We start from the raw sequence: 10,573 nt of genomic DNA on the forward strand, positions 1-10,573 counted from the left end.
ATGTGTATGATTTACGTCTCACCACCCCCAGCTTCCCCTCCCCAGATAGAGGGGTATCTTGAGGGCCCCAAAGTAGTGCAAAACTCAAAACCGGGTGGTTCAGAGACATGGAATCCTTCCAAAGATCGTGGAGCATCTTCCAGGGGACCAAATTGTCAGCCCGATACAGCCAGCATGTGGATACCCTTTGTTTGCAAATTTCACACAAAAGTTTCAGATTTCCAGATTTTCTCAGAAAATCAGAAGATCTGTCCACACTGACCCAAAGTCCCACATGGCAGCATTTGATTAGAGCTGAGTAGCACCTACTCCCTTTGGATGGAGTGTGACTTCTCCAGTTATCCACAGTCTCCACTCATCCCTTTTGTGTTACACCTGGACGGCTTCACTCATTTAAATGATCTATTGGAGTCCAGGAGGCACTGGAGTTTGCATCCCTTGTTTAGGTGGGCAGAATGCTATAGTTCCTACCTTGTTTTCCTTGAGCATGTCTTTTAAGGCCACAGCTGGGGATAAGATGCGGCAGTGTGAGATCAGCACAGACTTCGGAGTCATTTACTAGCTATATAACCCTTGGAAAGTCCCTTAACCTCTCTGACCCTCAGTCCCTTCAACTCTCAAATGGAAATAATAGTTCACAAGAATGTTGTAAAAAAGATAAGTGATAAAGCCTGACACAGAGAACGTGTTCATAAAAGTTTATGGAAGAGGGACTCCCCTGGTGGTGCAGTGGTTAAGAATCCGCCTGCCAATGCAGGGGACACGGGTTCGAGCCCTGGCCTGGGAAGATCCCACATGCTGCAGAGCAACTAAGCCCGTGTGCCACAACTACTGAGCCCACGTGCCACAACTACTGAAGCCCGCACGCCTAGAGCCCGTGCTCCACAACAAGAGAAGCCACTGCAGTGAGAAGCCCGCGCACCGCAGAGAAGAGTAGCCCCCACTCGCTGCAACTAGAGAAAGCCCGCACGCAGCAATGAAGACCCAACGCAGCCAAACATAAATAAATAAATAACTTTATAAAAAAAAAAAAAGTTTATGGAAGAGTTAGGGGATTCTGAGGTCTTAAATTTGGAAGGGCTCAGTAGGGCCCAGGCTCAGAGCCGGTGCTTTGAAAATGTGCTTTCTCTTCCCCCAGCTTCTTGATTGCTGGGCAGAGTCCCTGGGTACGTATGTTATGGCTGAGACAGGCTTGGGCAGTCAGGCCACGGTGCCCTCCAGTGGAGTCTTGTGGGCTAGAAATAGATCAGTCCCTGAATAGCTTTGGGACATTAGATATGAGGTATGGCCAGCCACACTCCCTGATTTGCATGGGACTCGAGGGCTTCTTGGGAAAGAACTGATATCCTGTCCAGGTGTGTGAACCTGGGATTCAGACAGGTTCAGACCAGCCCAACAGTCTTGGTGGGGCAGAAAGAAGCTGGATAGAGGGAGGAATGGGGCCCGAGGGAAAATCACAGGAGGAAGACAACTGGCAGAGAGGGCCTGACAGAGAGCTGGGCCTGAGATTGGAGAGAACAGATGTTCAAGGAACAATCTGAGGCTGTGTTTGCCCTCCTTCATGCCCACGTGGTCCTCGCTTGCTCCGGATGGAGAAGCCTGTGGTGTGAAGGCTAGAAGGGGCTCACGTGGAGCCCAAACAGCTCTGCCAAGGGATCCCCCTCCCTGTAGAAGCTCCACAGAAAGCGTTGCAGGAGTCAGCAAATAGCCTCCTCAGTCGACAGGCCGGGGGAGGCCAGCAAGGGGCACAGGGCCTGAGAACCCCAGAGAGCAAACAGCAGCTTGAGTCACACCTGAGGCAACTCCTCCCTTCCGGGACCTCGGAAAGAGCCACAGCGCCTGTCAGAACCCGGAGCATCCTGGGATGCTTGCGGAAGGGGACCCACGTCCAGGACAGGACTTCCTGCTGGTCCAGCTCAGGGTGGGGGTGGGGTACGGGGGTTTGGGGGGGCCTTGGAGTACCAAGACTGTAGGTAGAGGCGTGGCTGTACCCGTGGTCCCTATTATATTTGCGGCTCATCTCCACCTATTCACCACCTGCTCTGTGCTAGGCTCCGTCCCAGGTGTACAGCGGGAGCAATGGGCGAGAGCGTCAAAGCAGCGGGGGAGATAACAAGCAAGTGATCAGATGAGTCAAGGAAACAGGAAGTGCTATGTGTTGTGATGCGTCGGAGTGGCTGAGGTAGGTGGGGCTGAGTGTCCAGGGCAGACTTGATCCTTGTGTCACCGTGGGATGAGCTAGGTAGAGGCAGAGAGGCCACCGCTGTTTCCTCCCAGGTCCTGCATTGCGGGGGCCCCTGTCCCTCCTGAGAACTCAGGTCCATGGAATGGCCTGCCCAGGAGGGCAGGTCAACCCTGCGGCCCTCTCAGCAAGCCAACCCCGGCTGTCTCATTTTAGGAATAAGACCAAATGGGTGGGTGTCCTCAGAACCACTGGTGGGGTTGGCAATGTGCTCCTACCTGCCCAGGTAGGCCCAGGCTCCAGGGCTGGGGCGTCACCTGTGACTCATCTCAGGTAGCACTTGGGGAGCTGCCTGCTGCACCCCTACCGCCCACCAAACACACACACACATACACACACACACACACACACACACACACACACACACACACACACAGAAACTCTGCCCCGGCTTTGGGCTTCTAGGAGAGGATGTGACCAGAGATGCTTACGGCAATAGGGGTTTATGATCGCTGGGGCAGCAGCCGTACCCTAACCCCCTGCTGACCCCATAGTGGCCGTGATGAAATTTAAAGTTCATTTCCACCCCTTCCTGTGGTCAGGGGGTGTGGTCCTTGAGGACATGATGTCAGCATTTCTTAGGGGAGTGGCCTGGGCTGTCTTGCAGCATCCAGAACACTTGCTCTAGGAGGCGGCCAGCCAGCTGCCCCACACAATGCCCACCCACCCCCTGCTTGCTCCTTCTCCCTCAGAAGCGCCTCCTCCAAAGTCCACTCTGTTTCTGCCTTTGCACCCCCATCTCATTCCTCAAAGCCAGACCATAGCCTCCCCACCCCCCCACCCCAGATCTTTCACTTCCTAGGTCATCACCTTTCCCTGGATTCAAAGCCTGGCCCCTGTCCATTTATTACCTGTCTGCCCTTCGACCACATCTTATTTCCCTCTCTGCATTTTCAGTTTCCTCTTCTGTAAAATAGGAAGAAAGAATCCAGCCTCATTTTTCATCCAGCCAACATCGTGTGAGTTAAGAGACCCAAAGCACTTTGAACAGTGCCTGGCATGTAATAAGCATTCAATAAATGGTAGCTATTTCACTATTATCATAATTAAATAGCGAGTGTCTCTTCTGCTAGGTGTTGGGGACTCAGTGGTGAGGAAAACAGCCAACATTACAGTGGCTGAGGTAAGATAAAGGACGTGCAGGATCTGACACATAGAGGACCCCCAATAAATAGGGGGATCCTCCTGCCTTCCTTCCCGGGAGCATTCCCAGCTCTGAGCATGCCTCTGGTCCTCAGTGTTCACCAAAACCTACAGACCTGACACGGGATGGAGGCTGAGGGATGTTTCTGGCTGGCAGTAGAGTCCCAGGAGGGTCTAGTCACCTTGGGGCGGGCCATGTGCCACCCAGTAAAGGTTTCCCTGGGGAGGAGTCCTGAGGAGAAGTCTGGCAGATGGGGGGCCAGCTCCGAGGGTGGTGGTGAGTCTTTTCATATTCCCCGAGCTGCCTATCCGGCTTCTAGAAATGAGGTGTTAGGAGCTTGCCTTCCGTGGGTCCTTTTTTTAAAATTTTTGGCCACACCGTGTGGCATGCGGGATCTTAGTTCCCCAACCAGGGATCAAACCCGTGCCCCCTTCATTGGGAGCACGAGTCTTAACCACTGGACCGCCAGGGAAGTCCCTTCTGTGGGTTCTCTTAGTCGGGCCCAGGTTCCCCTGAGTCTGACTCAGGCCTGACTCTCAGCAACAGAGGTGGTTAGTTTCAACAATTTAAGTCTGGTTTTGTGATTTTCACACCCCATTCTGGTATTCAGAGTTGCCACTCAGGGCTTCACTGAGGGTGTGACCTAGAAGGTCCCAAACATAGGCAAGAAGAAGCACAAGCTGAGGCCAAGGGCATCTGAGTCACTTCTAAGAAGCTCTCCCAGGCTCTGGGCCCAATTTTAAATGCTTCTTGCTCCAGGGCAGAGGGAGTTGGTGGGGATGGGTCAGTGGCAAAGATAGAGGTTGGGTTAACTTTTGGGAGAGGGGGATTTTGAAATACCTTAGAAAACGTAGGTCTGGTTTAACTCTGCAAGTCAGATTTAGGTAGGAGACAGAACAGAGTTCAAGGTGGCAGAAAAGCTGAGGAGCTGAGGGTGTGTTAATAATAATAGCTACTCTCTGTGGAGTGCTTACAGGTGTCAGGTGCTGTGCAAAATGCATCATGTGCATTATCTCATGGAATCTTTACAACAGCCCTGTGAGGTTGCTGCTATTATTATCTCCATTTAAGAGGAAAGAAGACAAAAGGTTCAGAGAGGTCTGGTCACCTGCCCAAGGCCACCTAGCTAACAAGTGATAGAGCCAGGATGTGGATCTAAGTGGAGTGACTTTAGAACCTTCAGCCTTAACCCCAGCACTGGTATCACTACCTAGGTGAAGCATGATGGAAAAGTGAGAGTCCTGAGCTACAGTAGACAGAGGAATACTGGTGGGAGGTACTTTGCCTTTACCAGAGGGATTTTAACCCTGACTGGGCATTAGAATCATCAGGAAACAGTATAAAATGTAGATTCCTAGTCCCTACTGTTAGAGATACTAATCCACTAAATGGGGCCTAGCATCTCTATTTTGCATAGTTTTGCAAATGATTCTGATGATGTGGGTTGAAAACTACTGCCCTAGCCTGAATAGGGGTTTTGAGGGATCTCACCTCTTCCCATCCTTGGATATTTTCCAGTGGGCTCTAGGCTGGAATCCAAACCACCTTGAAGATGTTTGGGAATGGTTGTGAAGTGCAGCAAGGATACGGTTATGTCATTTGGTTGGTTTCAAATTGTGACTCTGCCATGAACTAGGTATGTGACCTTGGGCAAATGGCTTCACTTTTTTCAAAGCCTCAGTTTCCTCCACTTAATAATGGGGGCTAATTATACTGACCTTAAGGGGGTACCCTGATGAATAAAGGGTTAAAGAATATAAGGGGTGGTAATAGCAGAATTAACCTTCCCTCAAATAATGATAAAATCTGAACAAAATATGTACCAGAAAACCCCAATTATTTGAAGGCACTGGGACAACATCCACTAGCAGGCAGAAAGGTGAAGGAAGTCAACACTTGAAAGATAAGAGCTGCATTGGATGAGATTTGAGTTTTTGTGGCCTCTTACCTCTGGCACTCTCTAATCTGTGTGGGAGGTGGGGTTGTGTAGAAAGCTTTGATCTCACTGGTTTGAGGTGTCAAAGGTACAGAATTCCAAGCTAATTGCTGGAAAATTAAGCAGGAAATCCCAGGGGAAAAATTAGCTGTAGAGGAACCCCAAAATCTGTATATAAACTCTGTCTAAATCCTTGCCTGTACAGGGACCTACACATAGGCACAGGAAGCTCCAGGGATCCCAGTGAAATCAGTGGCTGGAAGCTGAAAGAACGGAGTGGAAATTTCAGCTGCTGCCCTTTACAAGCGATACAAAGTTTGGAGTTTGAATCCAGCCAAGTTAATTGACTGCTAGAATAAGATTAACACTCTTGAGAGAAACATAATAGAATCCAGGATCTCTACAATGTATCATTGACAATGACCAGCACACAAAAATCAAGTGCTAGACATAGGAACAAACAGAAAATGGACTCAATTTCAAAGAGAAAAAGTGATTACCCAGATGTTGGAATTAGCATCAAGAATTTAAAAGCAACTCTTATAAATATTTTCAAGGCCCCTCCCCGCAAATATAGTCATAATGAAGGAACAGATGGGGAACCTCAGCAGAGAACTGAAACTATAAAAAAAAGTCAAATGGAAATTCTAGAACTAAAAAGTACAATAACTGAAATGAAGAATTAACTTGATAGGTTCAATAGTAGAATGAAGAAAAAGAAATAACTGGAAAAAATTAAGCAGAGCTTCATGGACCGGTGGGATAGCATTCAAAGATCTACATACCCCATGCAATTCAAATTTCAGAAAAAGAAAAGCGGGAGAATGGGACATAAAATTATTCGAAGATAGGGAGTTCTCTGGTGGCCTGGTGGTTAGGATTCCAGGCTTTCACTTCCATGGCCTGGGTTCAATCCCTGGTCGGGGAACTGAGATGCAGCAAGCCATGCGGCGCAGCCAAAAAAAAAAAAAAAAAATCGGAGATATATTTCCTGCTGATTTCTCAAATTTAATCCAAGATAAATTTACAGATTCAAAAAGCTCCGTGAAGTCCAAACAGGATGAATGCAAAGAAAACCAGGCCCAGGCATAGTGTAGTCAAACTACTGAAATCCAAAGATAAAGAGAAGAATCTTGGAAACAGCTAGAGAAAAATGGCGCATTATAAGCAGGAGAACTATGATACAAATGACGGCTGACTTCTCACTGCAAACAACGGAGGATAGAGCCTAATAGATCAACATCTTTAATGTACTGAAAGGGCAAAAAAGACCCTCTCAAACCAGATTTCTACATCCAGTGAAGGTATGCTTTAAACATGAAGGCAAACTAGACACATTTTCAGATAAACAAAAACTAAATTTGTCACCAGCAACCTTGTATTATGAGAAATGCCAAAGGAAGTTCATCTGGCTGAAGGGAAATGACACCAGATGGACACTCAGATCTATAGGAAGGAATGAAAAGGACTTGAAATGGTAAATATGTGAGTGAATATAAAACACTTTATTTTTTTTCTTCTCTTTTTTTAATTTTAATTTTTTAAATTGAAGTATAGTTGATTTATAATGTGTTAGTTTCAGGTATACAGCAAAGTGATTCATATATGTGTATATATATATATATGTGTATATATATATATATATATATATATATATATATATATATATATATATGATTCTTTTCCTTTATAGGTTATTACAAGATATTGAATATAGTTCCCTGTGCTATGCAGTAGGTCCTTGTTGTTTATCTTCTTTTCTTCTCTTGATTCCTTTAAGAGACATAGGACTGTTTATTTTTAATATTTATTTATTTATTTGGCTGTGCCGGGTCTTAGTTGTGGCACGTGGGATCTTCGTTGCTGCGTGCGGGATCTTTAGGTGTGGCATATGGGATCTAGTTCCCTGACCAGGGATCAAACCTGGGCCCCCCTGCATTGGGAGCGTGGAGTCTTAGCCACCGGACCACCAGGGAAGTCCCCATAGGACTGTTTAAAAGCTAAAATTATGACTTTGTATTGTGGGGTTTATAACATAGAGAGATGTAATTTATATAATAACAGTAGCATACAGGGTGAGAGTGGGGATAAGTGGAGCTATATTGTTGTGAAGTTCCTACATCTTATGTGAAGTAGTAAAATACTAATTTTAAGTAGATTGTGATAAGTTAAAGACTCATGTTGTAATCACTAGATGAACCATCACAAATACATTCAAAGAAGGTAGAGCTAAAAAAGCCAGGAGAGGAATTAAAATGCAATACTAAAAAGTATTCAATTCGGGGCTTCCCTGGTGGTGCAGTGGTTAAGAATCCGCCTGCCAATGCAGGGGAGACGGGTTCAATCCCTGGTCCGGGAAGATCCCACATGCCGTGGAGCAGCTAAGACCATGCGCCACAACTACTGAGCCTGTGCTCTAGAGCCTGCAAGCCACAACTACTGAGCCCACGTGCCACAACTACCGAAGCCCGCGCACCTAGAGTCTGTGCTCCGCAATAAGAGAAGTCACCGCAATGAGAAGCCCATGCACCACAACGAAGAGTAGCCCCCGCTCGCCACAACTAGAAGCCCATGCACAGCAACGAAGACTCAACGCAGCCAAAAATAAATAAATAAACAAAAATTTTTAAAAACAAACCAAAAAAACACTATAAAAAGTATTCAATTCACCCAAAAGAAGGCACGAAAGGTGGAACAGAGGAACAATAACAAAAAAAGATGGAAGAAGTAAAAAGCAAATAGCAAAATGGTAGAATTAAACCTAAACATATCAATAATTACATCAAAGGTAAGTGGGCTAAGCATTCTAATTAAAACAACTGAAATTGTCAGACAAGGCAGAGAAGCAAGATCCCCGAATATGCTGTCCACAAGACACACACTTTATTTATTTATTTATTTATTTTTAAATTTTATTGAAGTATAGTTGATTTACAATATAGTGTTAATTTCTGCTATACAGCAAAGTGATTCAGTTACACATATATATATTCTTTTTTAAAAAAGTATTTACCTATTTATTTATTTTTGCCATGCTGGGTCTTCATTGTGGCACGTGGGATCTTCGTTGCAGCATGCATACTCTTAGTTGTGGCATGCGTACTCTTAGTTGTTGCTTGTGGGATCTAGTTCCCCGACCAGGGATCGAACCCAAGCCCCCTGCATTGGGAGCACAGAGTCTTACCCACTGGACCACAAGGGAAGTCCCCATATATATATTCTTTTTTATATTCTTTTCCATTATGGTTTATCACAGGATATTGAATATAGTTCCCTGTGCTATACAGTAGGACCTTGTTGTTTAACCATCATATACATAATAGTTTGCATCTGCTAATCCCAAACTCATAATCCTTCCCACTCATAATCCTTCCCACCCCTACTTCCCCTCCCCCTTGGCAACCAGAAGTCTGTTCTCCATGTCTGTGAGCTTGTTTGTGTTTCGTAGATATGTTCATTTATGTCGTATTTTATATTCCACATGTAAGTGATATCAATATCATACGGTATTTGTCTTCCTCTTTGTGACTTACTTTCCTTAGTATGATAATCATTTAGTATGATAATATCTAGGTCCAACCAAGACACATACCTTAAATACAAAGCCACATTTAGGTTGAAAGTAAAGGAATAGAAAAATAAAACCACAAATCATAAGAAAACTGGAGTGATTCTATTAATATCAAATAAAGTAGACTTCAAAATAAAGACTGTAACAGAGATATTTTACAACAATAGAAGAGGCAATTCGTCAGGAAGATATAACAGTTTTAGGTGTGTATTAACCTAATCATAGAGCTTCACACATGAAATCCAGATAGAATTAAAGGAAGAAGTAACAAACTCACAATCATGATTAGAGATTTTAATACCTTTCTCTCAATAATTGATACAACTATTAGATAAAAAACCCATGGTGGGGGTGGTGGTGGTGGGATGAATTGGGAGATTGGGATTGACATATATACACTAATATGTATAAAATGGATAACTAATAAGAACATGCTGTATAAAAAAAAAACAAAGTAAGGACAGAGAAGACCTAAACAACATTAGCAACCACCTTGACTTAATTGACATTTATAAAACACTACATCCCAAAATAATGGAATACAAATCCTTGTCAGGTATACACAGAATATTCACCAAAATAAGTCACATGCTGGCCCATAAACAAGTTTAACAAATTTCAGAAGGTTGAAATCTTACATAATATGTTCTCTGACCACAGCAGAATTAGAAATTAATAACAATAAGATAGCTGGGAAAGCCCCAAATATTTGGAAATTAAACAACACTCTTCTAAAAATCCCATGGTGGGACTTCCCTGGTGGCTCAGTGGTTAAGAATCCGCCTGCCAATGCAGGGGATATGGGTTCGATCCCTATTCCGGGAAGATCCCACATCATGGAGAAACTAAGCCCATGCACCACAACTACTGAGGCTGCATGCCACAACTACTGAAGCCCATGCTCCTAGAGCCTGTGTTCCGCAACAAGAGAAGCCACCGCAATGAGAAGCCCGCGCATCACAACAAAGAGTAGCCTCCACTCGCTGCAACTAGAGAAAGCCCGTGCGCAGCAACAAAGACCCAACACAGACAAAAAAAAAAAAAATCCCATGGTATTCTAAAGTAAATTGAAAGTTATGTCCATGCAAAAACTTGCACATGAATATTTATAGCTGTTTTATTCACACTTGCCAAAACCTGGAAGCATCCAAGCTGTCCTTCAATAGGTGAATGGTAAGCAAACTCTGGTACATTCATACAATGGAATATAATTCAGTGATTAAAAAACAACAACAACAAGGTATCAAGCCACGAAAAGACAGAGAAGATTTTTTTTTTCCTTTGGCTGCATTGAGTCTTAGTTGTGGCACACGGGATCTTCGCTGAGGCAAGCAGGATCTTTCATTGCGGCACGTGAGCTCTTCGTTGCAGTGCGCAGGCTTCTTTCTAGTTGTGGCCTGTGGGTTTTCTCTTCTCTAGTTGTGGCACACAGGCTCCAGGGCGCATGGGCTCTGTAGTTTGCAGCACGCAGGCTCTAGCTGAGGTGCGTGAGCTCAGTAGTTGTGGCATGTGGGCTTAGTTGCCCCACGGAATGTGGGATCTTAGTTCCCTGACCAGGGATAGAACCCGTGTCCCCTGCATTGCAAGGTAGATTCCTTACCACTGGACCGCCAGGGAAGTCCCACAGAGAAGACTTAAAAGCATATTGCTAAGTGAAAAAAAAGCCAATCTGAAAAGTCG

At 45.0% G+C, this 10,573-nt stretch overlaps 1 long non-coding RNA gene across 1 annotated transcript; it reads left to right on the top strand.

Moving 5' to 3' along the window:
* Window positions 1-2,036: 2,036 nt before the first annotated feature.
* Window positions 2,037-8,425, top strand: LOC309610960. Its single transcript, XR_014234262.1, has 2 exons — window positions 2,037-2,182; window positions 5,528-8,425. It is a non-coding gene; the product is annotated as an uncharacterized lncRNA (long non-coding RNA).
* The last annotated feature ends 2,148 nt before the right edge of the window (window positions 8,426-10,573 follow it).

Source organism: Balaenoptera borealis (assembly GCF_965194805.1).
Source record: "Balaenoptera borealis genome assembly, chromosome: 14".
NCBI lineage: Eukaryota > Metazoa > Chordata > Mammalia > Artiodactyla > Balaenopteridae > Balaenoptera > Balaenoptera borealis.